We start from the raw sequence: 14,253 nt of genomic DNA, 5'->3' as shown, positions 1-14,253 counted from the left end.
ATTCTTCTGGGATCAGAGCTTCACAGCCCCTTGCCCTTGAGGGGACCAGATTGGGACTGGTGCTAGGAGTGTCAAGGCACTCTTGCCTCCTGCCAACCAGCGAGTCTGAGTCCAAGGCTTTGGACCCCATACCCTTTGGGAAGCCATACTCCTGAACTCAAGGCCCTCCAGGGTCACCTTCCTTGCCCAACCTGCCCTTGGGAAAGCACTGGACACCTGTTTTTACTTTATTTTTCAAATTGGGAGAGACATAACACCCCCAAATGTAGCCTGGCTCTGCGTGGCTGGTCATTTATGCAGATGGTCGTGGCTTTCCTCTCAGGGACCTGGGCTGTGAGAGTGGCCACGTCCCTGACAGCCAGTGGGGACTCTAAGAACAGGGTGATCCTCAAGCAGCCCTGATGAGCAAGCAGCTTCGAGAAGCAGAGGCAGGCTGTCTAGCTCTGTGTCATTGTGCCTTTAGAACAATGGCCAAGAATTCACTGTCTAGTGGGGGAGGATGATGCCCCCAGTCTAAAGCACCAAGGGCAGAGACAGAGGCGAACCTTGTGCTCCCAGGTGCCTGGGGCCACAGTAGGGGAGTGGATTGAGGACAGAAGATTGATTCATGTGGTCTTAGATGCTTCCTTGCCTCCTCGGTCTCTATTGAGGTGCTCTGCGCCCCCTCCCGACGTCATGGGAGAACTGCAGAGCCAGGCCAAGCGCAGCTCCCAGGCCCCATGGGTGTGTGTGTTATCCTGGGGCCACCAAGGGAGCTGCTGAGACTGAGGCCTCTGAACACATCCTTGCCCATCCCGTGTCTGGTGAACCACACCTCCTAGCATGATGTCCCCAGGACTGTTCCCTGCTCCATAAAACATCTATATATACAGGCTACCGCCTTCTAATGCAAGTGTAGTATGAACACTAATGGAGGACCAGGGGTCCCTACTTTGCCACTGTGTGACCTTGGGTAAGTTACTGCCTGCCTCCAGGTCTCAGTTTCTTCATTTGTCAAATGGGGGTAGAAGAACAATTGGAATCCATCATCCTTTCCCATGGCAAAGACTGAAAGGTAGCTCAAGCTTGCCTCCTGCTGGCACATGTAAGGCTGACACATCCCCAGCTCAGGCCTTTCTTTAGCCCTGGACCGCAGAATACTCCGTCTGCTCCCAGCCCAAGTCTGAATGCGCACCCTTTCCTGTCTACCCTGATCACCCCTTCCTCTCTGTCTCTAAGAAGACCCTAGAGAAGAGGTGATGTTCTAATTAGATGGAGAAGAGAAAATATGGCATTCCAAGCATGGGCAAAGGCATGGAGCCATGGAAGCATAACTCATTTAGAGAATGGCCCGTGGCCTGATGTGGCTAGAATGAAGGATTAGTGGGAAAGCAATGGAACCAGATCCTGCAGGGCCTTTTGACCCATGCTCATAAATTTGGAGCTCATGCTGCAGGCAGTGGGGAGCCATTGAAGGATTTAGACTTGGCCAGAAGTTGCAGTTTGGAAATATTACTCTGGGGTGGTATAAAGAAGGACTTGAAGGTTTGTGGCAAAGCCCGCAGATCATGTTCCTTTCCCTATGGCTGCCTCCAATGAACACTGCATTTCCAACCTCTCTTGGAGCTAGGTATGGACATGTGATGAAGTTCTGGCCAACTGAACGTAAGCAGAAGTATCTTGTGCACCTTTGAGGGAGTGTCCCTGGGATGTGTGTGTTGTGGAGGTGGGGGAGTGCCTGTTAATCTTTCTTACCTCCTCTGGCTTAGTGTGCCTTGGTGGCTGGCACCTGGATCTCCTTTTTTTTTTTTAAGATTTTATTTATTTATTTGACCGGGGTGGGGGGTCACAAGCAGGGGGAGTAGCAGGCAAAGGGAGAGAGAGAAGTAGGCTCCCCAAGGAGCAGGGAGCCCGATGCGGGGCTCAATCCCCGGACCCTGGGATCATGACCTGAGCTGAAGGCAGTCGCTTAATCAGCTGAGCCACCCGGGTGCCCCTGGATCTCCTGATCTGATCTGGTTAGGCTGATGTAAGCCTGTTCAGTGGGCAAGGCCAGGGCAAGATGGAGGCTACCATATTGGGTCAACAGCTATACTCTGCCGCTCCAGTGTATTCTCCCACACGTGCCTGAGCCTTTTGCCCACCTATTCTAAAACTGGTGGCAATTGGTCCTCCTCCACTGCTTCTTTCTCCCCATGTTCCTGGCTGTTAGCTGTATCTTGGAGGAGGTCTTTCTCAGGGCCATCCACTTTGTGAAAATAATAGCAGCTCATATTCACTGAACACTTACTATGGGCAGGCACTGTGCTCAGGGCTTTGCATGGATGATCACGTTGATTATCTCTTAACCTTCATGCCATCTCACCTCTGAAACCACACCAGGGTCAAGACAACAGGAAGGTTGTGGCGGAGTCGGGAGCCTTTAGTGAACAGAACTGATGAGGCTCTCAGGCCCCTGCCCCACCCCTGACCCAGTTTGATCACCTTCCCTGTTCTAGATGAGGAACCAGACTCAGAGAGGTGAAGTAAGTGGCTCAAGGTCACACAGCTGGGAAGTAGCAGATAGGAAACTCCAGGTCTTTACTGGGCTCAAGAGAAACAGGTGACCCTGTGAACTTCATTCATTTCCAGTGGAGGGGTTATGAGGGTGGCTCTGGATTACCACAGTGCCTGTGTTTGTTTGTTTATTTTATTTTAAAGATTTTATTTATTTATTTGAGAGAGAGAGAGAGCACAAGCGGGGGGGGGGGACGGCAGAGGGAGAGGAAGAAGCCGACTCCCTGCTGAGCGCAGAGCCCTACGCGGGGCTCTATCCCAGGACCCTGAGATCAAGACCTGAGCAAAAGTCAGACACTTAACGGACTGAGCCATCGAGGTGCCCCCACAGTGCCTGTGTTTAAATCCCAGCTCTCCCACTTACTGGCTTAGTTGTTTGTGCCTCAGTTTCCTCCTCTGAAAAAAGTGGGTAGTAATGGTCATAAGATTCCTGTGAAGATTAAAAGAGTTAATGCACATAAATTGCTTGATTGTATGCATGATCAATGCATATGTTGATATGCTAGGACTATTATTACTACTGCTGCTGCTGTTATTGTTGGTGTTACCCTGGGTCCGGGCCCCTCCCCTGGCCCTGCGTGGGAGAATCAGGAGGTAAAGAAGAAAGGCCCGCCAGAGGCCAAAGGACAGAGGAGGGGCGGCGTGACTGCTTGGGCTGGCGGGCAATTTACGAGAGGAGCTCATTTGGTGACTCCGACGCCGAGTTAATTAAAGATGGCTGCTAGGGGTCATTGCCATGGCGACAATTAGGCTGGGAAGGAGCCTCATTAAGGTGCGGTTTTAACAAGGCCTGTTGTTTTTAACCTGGCCTCTCGTGAAAGAGGAATTCTTCAGCTCGCTTCCTTTCCTGCCTCTCTGTTTTTCGGGTCGGTTTCTAGAGACTCTCTGAGGAAGGATGAGACACAGGAGAGTTCCTGTGTTCAGCCCCTCCGAAGAATCAACAGGGTAATAGGCTTCTCCCTGGTGCCACCTTCGAATCTGACAGGAGGCCCTGGTGGCCTAGGTGCAGAGAGGGAGGGAAGGGTGGTGGCGATGAAGTCAGAGCAGGAGGTGAGGAAGGAGGATTTTATTAAAAATGGAACTAGAGGCCTTTCCTGGAACTTAGAAATGTGGCTTCCGCCCCCCAGGCTGTTGACCGGTGGCCCAGAAACACGAAGCCTGTTTGTTTAGGTAGGTACGAAGGAAGGAAGGAAGGAAGGAAGGAAGGAGGGAAGGAGGGAGGGAGGGAGAGAGGGAGGAAGGAAGGAAGGAGGCTTGGGCCTCTCAATTCTGAGCACTTAAAAAGTGTATTTACTTTTCTTATTTCCATACTAATATAGGCTTGTTGAGAAAAATTAGAAATTTCAGAAAAGCACAAAAAGAAAATACCCGTTGTGGTCCCACCCCCAGACTCACAGACTGTTCACAAATTTTGGAGAGAGAAGAACTGAGCAGAGGCTCCAGGCAGCTGAATTGAGAGAAGGGAAATATGTTTTCATTTATACCCTTTTTTACTGTTTGAGGTGTTTTTTGTTTTCTTTTTTCTGTTTGAGTTTTTAACAGAAGAATGTCAAATGAAACCAAGTTAAAGTAGTACATAATGCAACTTCTTCCTTCCTTTCTTCCTCCCTTCCTTCTTTGTAATCTCAACACCCAAGGTGGGGCTTGAACTCACAACCCCAAGATCAAGAGTTGCACACTCTACTGACTGAGCCAGCCAGGCGCCCCGACGTTTTTCTATGCATTGAGATGCAGTGTACATTTTTTGCTACAAAAATAGGGCTCATGTTGTACCTACAATTTTAAATCTGAATTTATTACTTCAAGATAACAAGGTATCTGAATGATTTCCCGGGATGTTACATTTCTTCCTGACTTTTTTTTTTTTTTTTAAGCATGTTGTAAAAAATGTTCCATCTGTGCAAAGGGTAGACAAAATGGTAAATCTCCTACCTGGGGCCCCCACCTTGGTTCCCCACCTCAGAGGCGACCACTAATACCAGTTTCTTTTGTATCTATTTAGAGATATTCTACCTGTGTACAAGCATATACATTTTCCCCCAGGATCCATTTTGTGCAACAAAGTGCACTATGCACCCTGTTTTGTACCTCACTTTACAGTATATCTTGGAGATTGTTCCATATCAGCATGTACAGAGCTGTCTCGTTCTCCCTCTCTCTTTTTTTTTTTAAGATTTTATTTTTGGGGCGCCTGGGTGGCTCAGTTGGTTGGGCGACTGCCTTCGGCTTGGGTCATGATCCTGGAGTCCCAGGTTCGAGTCCCGCATCGGGCTCCCTGCTCGGCGGGGAGTCTGCTTCTCCCTCTGACCCTCCTCCCTCTCATGCTCTCTGTCTCTCATTCTCTCTCTTGCAAATAAATAAAATCTTTAAAAAAAAAAAAAGATTTTATTTTTAAGTAATCTCTCTACCCAATGTGGGGCTCAAACCCACAACCCAAAGATAAAGAGTCACATGTTGTACCAACTGAGCCAGCCAGGTGCCATCTGTTATTTTATTTTTTTTAAATAGCTGCATTCTATACAATTCTGGACTCTAATGCATTTGACCAGTACCCCTTTGGTGGGCACTCCGCTTATTGCCATGGATAAGCTATATCGTGGTTGGAATTCTAAAGGAGGCTTGTTAATTCAAAGAGTGTTACCCCATCATTTTTAGTATTTTTTTAGTATTCCAGAATATGAATGCCTGTGACATAATTAACAATTCTTTATGGTTGAACATTTAAATTGTTACCATTTTCCACAGAGTATTACCCCCCATAATCTTTGAGGAGCCCACAGTCGGCTTGGGGGGACAGACAAGCGAACAAGCCCCCTAATAACGGGGCTTCCGCCTGTGGAAGTCAGGGAGGATCCGGGCTGGAAGTGGGAGGAGGGAGGGTGGCAGGACTTTAGGCAAAGGCCTTGAGGTATGAAACCCTTGGAGGGTGGGCTGCTGGACCTGGGAGTCCTTGGGTATAAACAGAGGTGGTTCTGGCCCGTAAGGGGCTCACAGGAGTGGTCTTGCCTATGCTTTCTTCCCCAGAATTTGGCATAGTGCTCAGCATTCGGTGGATGTTTATGGATACATGAATAAGTGGGGGATAAGGGGAGAGGAGCCCAAGAAGGGGGCAGGGGCATGGCTTTGATGGTCATGCCTGACAGTTTGAACTTTGTCTGGTCAGGGATGGTGTCCCCTGGAAGGCCCTCAAATGGAAGCAGGCACAGTTAGATCTGCTCCCATGGAAAGGTTCCTCTGGGAGCCCAGGAAGAATCAGGATGGCCCCATAGGCTGCAAACCAGGTGTGGGACACTGTCATACTGGTCCCCCATATTCAGTGTCCCCATCCTCTTCACTGATTCTCCCTGCAGGAGGATTATATATCCCAACCCTTTGTTGCATGCCTGGTGAACACAGGCATGGCCATGAGACTTGTTTTGGCCAGTGAAATGTGAACGGCAGAGATAGGCGACATTTTTTAAGGGACAGTTAGTTTAAGTTTGGCCATGTTCTTGGTGGTTGTAGAAGTCAATATGGAGCTCCCTTCGGCCTGCATCCCTGAGTCATTATGATGAGCAGAGGCCTCTCACCAGCCTGCAGTGGGCATGTAAACATGAATGAGAAATAAATGATGTTGCTTTAAGCCACTAAGATTTGGGGGCTGTTTGTTATTGTAGCGTAGTAATGCTATGCAGACTGATGCACAGGAGGACTGGACCAGATGATTCCCAAGTTCCTTCCAGATGTGTGTAACAGGCCATGATTCCGCCAAGCTGGCTTTCATGTGGCTTGTATTGAGTCCACCCTTGGTTTACCCAGGGATACTCAATCTCAAGTTCTTATGGAGACCTAGACTCGTGGCTTTTCTGCTAGACCCACTTTGAGCCCCAAGAACATTTCTCAGACGTGGAGAAAAGCCTATGGCCTAAGTCTTTGGCAGCTGCTGTCCCTTCTAAGACATGGCTCTTGGTGGCCTTTAGAAGGTCAGAAACATCAACAGCCATGTTGGTAACAACAGTAAGATGAAAGTATATCCTTGCTCACTGGGATTCCCTCTTTCTGAAGGGGAAACCAAACCTGCAGTGCCATTTTAACCCAAACCCTTTATGCCACCCACAGAGAGCTGGAGGTCCAGAGGAAGGATGTCCTTGAACATCATGGCATCAAGGCTCAGGGAGGGCACCAAGGACCCAGGTCTTCCATCTTCATCTTCCACATTGGCTTTATCCTTGGGAATATTCCCCTTTCATGATCACAGGGTGATCGATGTACACAGTGGTTATTGCACTGTGGTATATATTCAATATATATATTAAAGCTGTACAAAAAACTTTTCTGTTAATATGTAAAGCGGGATTAGATTCTAGGCTCAAATTTGCACCTACGTCTCTATTCAGTGGAACATTTGAAAGTCTTGTGGGATTCAGGCCAAAGCTTTGTTATTGCAAATATCAGGAATTCTAGCCCCCACTCCAGCTCACCAAATATCTGCAGTGCTCCCATCATCATGACAACCAGAAATGTCCCACAGAGATACAAGTGCTTGTAGGGATACTGCTGACCCTCTGGAAAACCTCTGGTCTGGTCCAATCAGGAGTCCTTTATTTGGTGTGGGCTGGGGTGGCTGCCTGAACAAAACTGGGATTCTTTTAGCAAGAAGGAGGAGGGCCAAAGATAGTAGAGGTGACCCAGTGTTCACGCTAGGCCTCCAGCTCAGCTCTTTCTCATAGGATTCATGGTCTACTGCTGGGGTCCCTTCCTGGGATTGAAAAATCTTAGAAGATACACAGAGGGGCTCTCAGGAGAAAGTTCCATTAGGGGTGTGTGTGCGCATGTGTGTGGTTTCTGACTGGCACAGAAAATACTCATGTTTCTCAGCCGGAAAGAGAGGAGGCCAGGACAGGGTGGGCTGGTCTTGTGCCCACTGAGAGAGAATAAGCCCCCTTTCCCTGACTTCTTCCAAAACACTGACACTCAGATTTGTCCAGCTTCTCCTGTCGTACAAAACCCCTTTCCTGCTACTATCTCACTGCACGCTTGCCTTCTATTGGGTTACTCATCTTTTAAAAAGTTAATTTGTTGAAACTCTTTATATAGTATAAAGATAACTCTTTATCTATAGATACTATTCCTCCTTTTATTTATGTTGTTGATGTTTTCTGCCAATTGTCACTTTTCATTTAACTTCAAATAAGGCTTTTTTTTTTTGGCCTCATGGAAGTTTTTAATTGTTATGTGATCAAATCTGAAAATCCATTACTTTGTGTACATTAGGATTGTAAAGTTGGATGAGCTGGTGGTTTTTATGTGCTGATGTGAAGGAGGCCTGCTGGGACATGGGAGCTATGCGATGGGAAGGCCAGCTCACAGGCCTGCAACACAGGTGGTTCCTTGAGCCTTCCTGGGTCGGGCAAATATCTAGAGGCCTGTACCAAGACCTCCCCTCCACTCCTCTCCCCAGAAGGTACACCCATGTGCAGGGCCTGGGATTTGGAGTTTCCTATGAATCCTACCAACAATCCTTATAGAGCATGAATGGCTGACAGTTCTGCCTGAGGAGGCTGAGGGACCCCATGGAGGTCATACATATAGGGCATTGGTATGGCCCAATGAAAGCCACCAAGGGCTGGGAGAAAGAGGAGGTAGGGTGAGTCTCAGTTCTGCAGCTAACTGGCTGTGTGGCTTTGGGGCAGTCTCTGCCCCTCTCTGGGCTCAGCTTCCTCCTCTGCCCAAGGAGGGGCTTGACCATCATGGTCTCAAGGTTCTCTTTCATGACAGATATCCCACCATATTTCTCCATATATCCCTTCTGCAAAAGAGCCCCCACTGCTGGGAGCTGCCTCATCCTGCCCCTGCTCAAATTCCTCACCTGGGGCAGGAGGGGACCTCAGTGTGAGGATGTCTGGAGTATGTGTAGCTCCAGAAACTTGGTCCAGATCTGGGTGTGATTTCTGAGTCTCCCTCCCGGAAGTGTAGAATGGAGGCCAGTCCCATGGGGCTCCCGGGGGCGTCCCTTTTCCAATATCAAACCTATTGATGTGCACTCACATTGAACATAATTTACTCTGTGAGTTGTGCGGCGACTGGCTGGTTAGCATGAGTTCTATTCCGTAGACAACCCACCCCCAGCCTCCCTGCCTCTAGTCTGTCTCTCCAACTCATCCTACACAACACAGCCAAAGTGACCTTAGTTTCTCTCTCTCTCTCTCTTTTTTTTTTTTTAAAGATTTTATTTATTTGACAGAGAGAACACAAGCAGAGGGAGACAGGGAGAAGCAGGCTCCCCGCTCAGCAAGGAGCCTGATGTGGGACTCGATCCCAGGACCCCGGGATCATGACCCGGGCCGAAGGCAGCCGCTTAACCGACTGAGCCACCCAGGCGTCCCTCTCTCTCTTTTTTTTAATTATAAAGACTTTACAATTTAATAATTTTTTGTTTATTTTTCAGAACCGTGATTCATTCCATGGCTCAAAATTCAATATGAACAAAATGCACACAGTGTAAGTCTCCCTCCTCCCTGTGCCCTCACCCCTAATGTCCATCATTGTGGTATATCTTGCAGATATAGTCTATGAATAATCATGAGTATATATATACATATTCTTTATTGGGGGGGTCTCCTCCATTTTTTTCAACACAATGACAGCAGAGTACTTTTCTTTCTTTTTTTTTTTATTAAATTTTTAAGATTTTATTTATTTATTTGACAGAGAGAGACACAGCGAGAGGGAACACAAGCAGGGGGAGCGGGAGAGGGAGAAGCAGGCTCCCCGCTGAGCAGGGAGCCCAATGTGGGGCTCGATCCCAGGACCCCGGGATCATGACCTGAGCCGAAGGCAGATGCTTAACGACTGAGCCACCCAGGCGCCCCAGCAGAGTACTTTTCTAAGTGTATTTCTAACCAGACCTTTGGGGGACTCCCTTTTGTCCCAAATGGGAAAGACCAAGCTCTTTAGGCTGGGACTAAAGACCCTCCGTGGCCAGTCCCCCTTCTGACCACTCCCCAACATCCTGGCTCACTTCCAGGCCTGTGCATACCTCTGTCTCCGGTCAAAGCATCCCCTGATCCTGCGATTCCTCCAGGGCTCAGCTTCCCTGGCTCTTCATGCTGTGCTGGCCCTGTCCTGCTCATGGAAGCATACAGTGCAACCACTGGCCAGTCACTGTCTGCTTCCCTGTGAATCTCCCCCGCCAGGCCGTGCCGTATTTGGGGACAAGAGGTCGTATCTTACTCATCTGGAATCCCCAGGGCCGGGCACAGTGCCCGGCATAGAGAGGGCGCTCCGCAATCTTTGCCCCTTGGACTTGGAAGGGGCCCGTGGGCTCTTTGCCACAGCGGCACCTCGTGGTAGACCTCGGAAGTGCAGCGAGGAGAGACCTTGGGGCAAGGAGTGGGGTTTCTGCAGGCTCCAGAGATCCCCTGGGGTCTGAGTAGGAGGCTCTCCCCTGTCCATCTGCTCCAGATCCCATTTTGACAACGGCACCCAACCTGGGCAGAGCCCGGTGGGTGGTGACCCACGTTTCCATCACCAGAACTGCTGTCCCCTGAGACCTACCCACACCATGATCAGAGGCTTGGGGCATTTAGCTGTGTGTGTGTGTGTGTGTGTGTGTGTGTGTGTGTGTGTGTGTCCGTATGCACGCGCGCACGTGTGTGATGTACTTGTGTGTTTCGGGGTATGGCTAGCATATCCCTTTACAGATACTTAATACCATCCCTTTTCTATAAGACAAAATTATTGGCAGTCATTTCAATAATCATGAAATGAATAGCAGTAAATAAATGGCAGGCAGCCAAAATTTTCTTTTATGAATTTTATCTATAAGCTCACACCATTTCAAAAAGAAATGAAATTACAGATACAATAATCATTATAGTACAAAAAGGGAAAACATGGACACATACTTTTACAGTATTTTTAAAAAAGGGTAGGGACATATACCCATATATTGGCGTGCCCCAGTACGGAATAAAATTACATTAGAATTAAATAGGAACAATTTGAAAAGAAGACACTTCCATTTTAAATGTTCAAATCCAGGAAAATATTTCCTGTTTAATCTAAAATTTGTACTTTCCTAACAAAACTGTTATGTCCTCAGAACTTGCTCTCTGGTTCACTGTTTAAAACTTTTTTATTTTATTTTATTCTTTTTTATTTTATTTATTTATTTATTTTTAATGTTTTATTTATTTATTCATGAGAGTCAGAGAGAGAGAGAGAGGCAGAGGCAGAGGGAGAAGCAGGCTCCCCGCCTAGCAGGGAGCCTGATGCGGGACTTGATCCCAGGACCCCAGGATCATGACCTGAGCCGAAGGCAGATGCTTAACCATCTGAGCCACCCAGGCACCCCTTATTTATCTATTTTAAAGATTTTATTTTTCGGGCACCTGGGTGGCCCAGTCGATTAAGCGTCTGCCTTTGGCTCAGGTCATGATCCCGGGATCTAGCCCCTTGTCAGACTCCCTGCTCAGCAGGGTGTCTGCTTCTCCCTCTGCCTCTCCCTACCCCCTGCTCATGCTCTCTCTCTCAAATAAAGAAATAAAATCTTAAAAAAAAAAGATTTTATTTTTAAGTAATCCCTACCCCCCAATATGGGGCTTGAACTTACAACCCTGAGATCAAGAGTTGCATGCTCTACCGACTAAGCCAGCCAGGCACCCCTGTTTAAAATTTCAAATGCAAATAAAACTAAGTGACTCGAGTCCTGTTTCTCCAAGTTCACTATCGCAGAGCTAGGGCTTGGAGACACAAACGTCACCTGAGGCCACTTGGACGGTTCCAAACATCGGAACCTGCACGGGGGGCCAGTGTGGAGCTAGGAGTTGTTGGAATTCATGCCCATGTAGAGCATGGGGTTAAGGAAAGGAAATGTAATAGAAATGTGCTGACTCGAAGTCTACATATTTATTATTAAGGCCAAAAGTTGAAGACACAAAAAGACCCGTATTGTAAGATTCCACTTATATGAGGAAGCTAGAATAGGCAAATTCATAGAAACAAAGTGTAGAAAGAGGTTACCAGGGGCTGGGCAAGGGGGAATGGATGTTATTAAGAGGCACAGAGTTTATGTTTGGGATGATGAAAAAGTTCTGGAAATAGATGGTGGTGATGGTTACACAACACTGTGGATGTGCTTAATGCCGCTGAACTGTATACTTAAAATGGGGAAATATTCACAGTAAAAAAGAAGAAAAAAATGGTTAATATGGTAAAATTTATGCTATCTCTATTTTACCACAATGAAAACAATATGAAAAAAACCCCAATGGGTTAGAATTAACAAAATAATTTGGGGAGGGGGAAAGAGTATCTTATGGACATGGCTAAAGAATTCCTGGTGCAAAGTGATAATTTAAAACAACAGACTGAAGGTGGGTTTTATTAAATTATTTATCATTACTTATTATGTTTATTATTATTATTTATTAAATTGTCTATGGACAAGGTACTCACTTGCCCCTAGGTTGGATCCCTCGGGACACCGTTGGTGTGTTTATCTTTGTGGGTCTGTGGTATGTTTGTCCTTCTTTTGTGTGTATATTTGTGTGTCTGTCTACAGTGTGCTCTGTAAGGATTAATGAGGTGATCAGGCCCCCATCACAAGCACCCACAGTGAGGATCCAACAGCTGTTTCCTCCTGGGTGCTTGTTTGTGGGTGTTCGTCTTTGTGTCTCCGTGGATCTCATGGGGGGGGGTGTCTTAGTGTTTGTTTGTTTCTTTCTTTCTTTCTTTTTTAAGATATTCATCTTTTTTTTTTTGAAGATTTTATTTATTTATTTGACAGAGAGAGAGATCACAAGTAGGCAGGCAGGCAGAGGGAGAGGGAGAAGCAGGGTCCCCGCTGAGCAGGGAGCCCGACGCGGGGCTCGATCCCAGGACCCCGAGATCATGACCTGAGCCGAAGGCAGATGCTTAACTGACTGAGCCACCCAGGCGCCCCGGGGTCTTAGTGTTTCTATGTGTGTCTGTAGTGTGTGTGGTAGGCACACGGCGACCTACTATGTCCCCTGCTCCCTCTCTCTCTTTTCGTCTGAGACGGTCTTCCCAGTGACTCCCCATCTGTCCAAAAGTCCCAGCGAGCTCTGCACTTGTTCATCCGTGGACCCCAGACTGGTCTGACAGTCTGGGCAGCAAACCACCCCAGCAGTGACACAGCCCTCTGGAGGTCACCTCCGTGCAGTGCTTATGTGGGGCTAGGGGCATGAGTCTGTGGATCCAATGGCCTGGAGCCCCGTGGGACTCCCATCCTGACCTGGGCGTCCGGGCCTCACCCCAGGCCTCATCAGTCAGTTCCACCACCTTCAAAGCAGGCACAGCAAGACCAGCCGGAATCTCTCCCTCTGCCCAAACGCAGCCCTGCACAGGCTGCCATGGAAGCCCCTTTCAGGGCCAACAGGCTGAGCTCTGTGAGAGGTCTGCAGAGCAGTTGGTGAATAGGTAGGGAGGTGTGGAGGCAACGCGCCAAGCGGGGCTGGGAATCCTGTAACTTCAGAGTCAGGAGGGATCAGGCCTGACCCACAGAGGGGGTGACACACTTCCCTGTCCAGCTCCGAGGTTCCCAAGCGGAGGCTGGATGAGGGTGGTGGGAAGCCTGTTTCCTGAACAAAGCTCAGCCCCCCTTGCCGCTGATGCTCTTTTGGGAGCCTTGGCTTTGGCCAACAGGAAAGAAAGGTTCCTTCTCTCTGGGTGGTGGTGGGCCTGGCACAGGGCTGCCTGGGAAACAGAGCCCAGTGTCTGGCTCCAATGGGCATTCAGAAGCTCAGGGCCTGGAAGTTTCTGCCAGCTGCCGGAAAAAGGGGCCATTGTCCCGTCCTCAGCCGAGCCAACAGGGCCTTCCCTCCACGGCTCTTGGGGGCCTGGCCAACTCCGGGCTCCCAGGGTGGGCTGTGATTCAGAGGTGCCCACCGTCATGCGCCACAACTAGGCTCTGCGGGAGGAATCACAGGTGTGGGCTTGAGGAATGGGCTGGGACTTCGGATTCCCATTCAAGTCTGGATGCAGAACCACCCTCTGAGCTACAGGAAGGCCTGCCTTAGGGCTGAGGGGGTGTGTGTGCACCACGCAGCAGGGACACGGGGCCTCCCCGATGCTTTGGGGAAGGGGTCCCAGTTCCCATGTGCGTGGTCTAGCACAGCTCCAAAATTCTCCCAGTGGACTTCCAAGCTAGCAAGAAGCCGCCCCAGTCCTTCCTTCATCCAGAGCTCTGCTCCTCCGTGCACTAATGAGCTTAGCAAAGCCACCTCCTGGCGGGGGAGACTCGGGCGCACCAGCAAGGTGGCTCATGTGGATCCTCTGCCCGCAGCGGGGACAGCTTTGTTGAGAGCGCTCCCTCTGGAGAGTCCGTGAAGCTGACGAAGAATGACACTTCTGTCCTTTCAACCATTAAGAAACAGGTGGCTAAGGGCAACGTGGTAGCCTGCACTGGACCCTGGAAGAAAGGAAGTTAGTGGAAACACTGGCGAAATCCAAATAAATCTAGCATTTATTTTTATTTTTATTTTTTTTATTTATTCATTCGAGATACAGAGAGAGAGAGACTATGAGCAGGGGGAGAAGTAGAGGGAAGGGGAGAAGCAGGCCCCCCGCTGAGCAGGGAGCCTGATGCGGGGCTCAATCCCAGGACCCTGGGATCATGACCTGAGCCGAAGGCAGACGCTTAACCATCTGAGCCACCCAGGCGCCCCTAAATCTACCATTTAATTCATAGTACAGTAGTTGCCCCTTATCTGTGGT

At 48.8% G+C, this 14,253-nt stretch overlaps 1 long non-coding RNA gene across 1 annotated transcript in view; it reads left to right on the top strand.

The window, feature by feature from the left end:
* The window catches only part of LOC118523155 (uncharacterized), a 33,890-nt gene extending 19,937 nt beyond the window's left edge, over positions 1 to 13,953 (top strand). Inside the window, exons 2-3 of the long non-coding RNA XR_004910966.2 lie at positions 8,963 to 9,015; positions 13,823 to 13,953. This is a non-coding gene — a long non-coding RNA (uncharacterized LOC118523155). The remainder of the gene's footprint in view (positions 1 to 8,962; positions 9,016 to 13,822) is intronic.
* The last annotated feature ends 300 nt before the right edge of the window (positions 13,954 to 14,253 follow it).

The sequence above is a fragment of the Halichoerus grypus genome, chromosome 8, assembly GCF_964656455.1.
Source record: "Halichoerus grypus chromosome 8, mHalGry1.hap1.1, whole genome shotgun sequence".
Taxonomy (NCBI): domain Eukaryota; kingdom Metazoa; phylum Chordata; class Mammalia; order Carnivora; family Phocidae; genus Halichoerus; species Halichoerus grypus.
The sequence above is the reverse complement of the archived record's forward strand: the minus strand, read 5'-3'. Positions and strand labels throughout refer to the sequence as shown.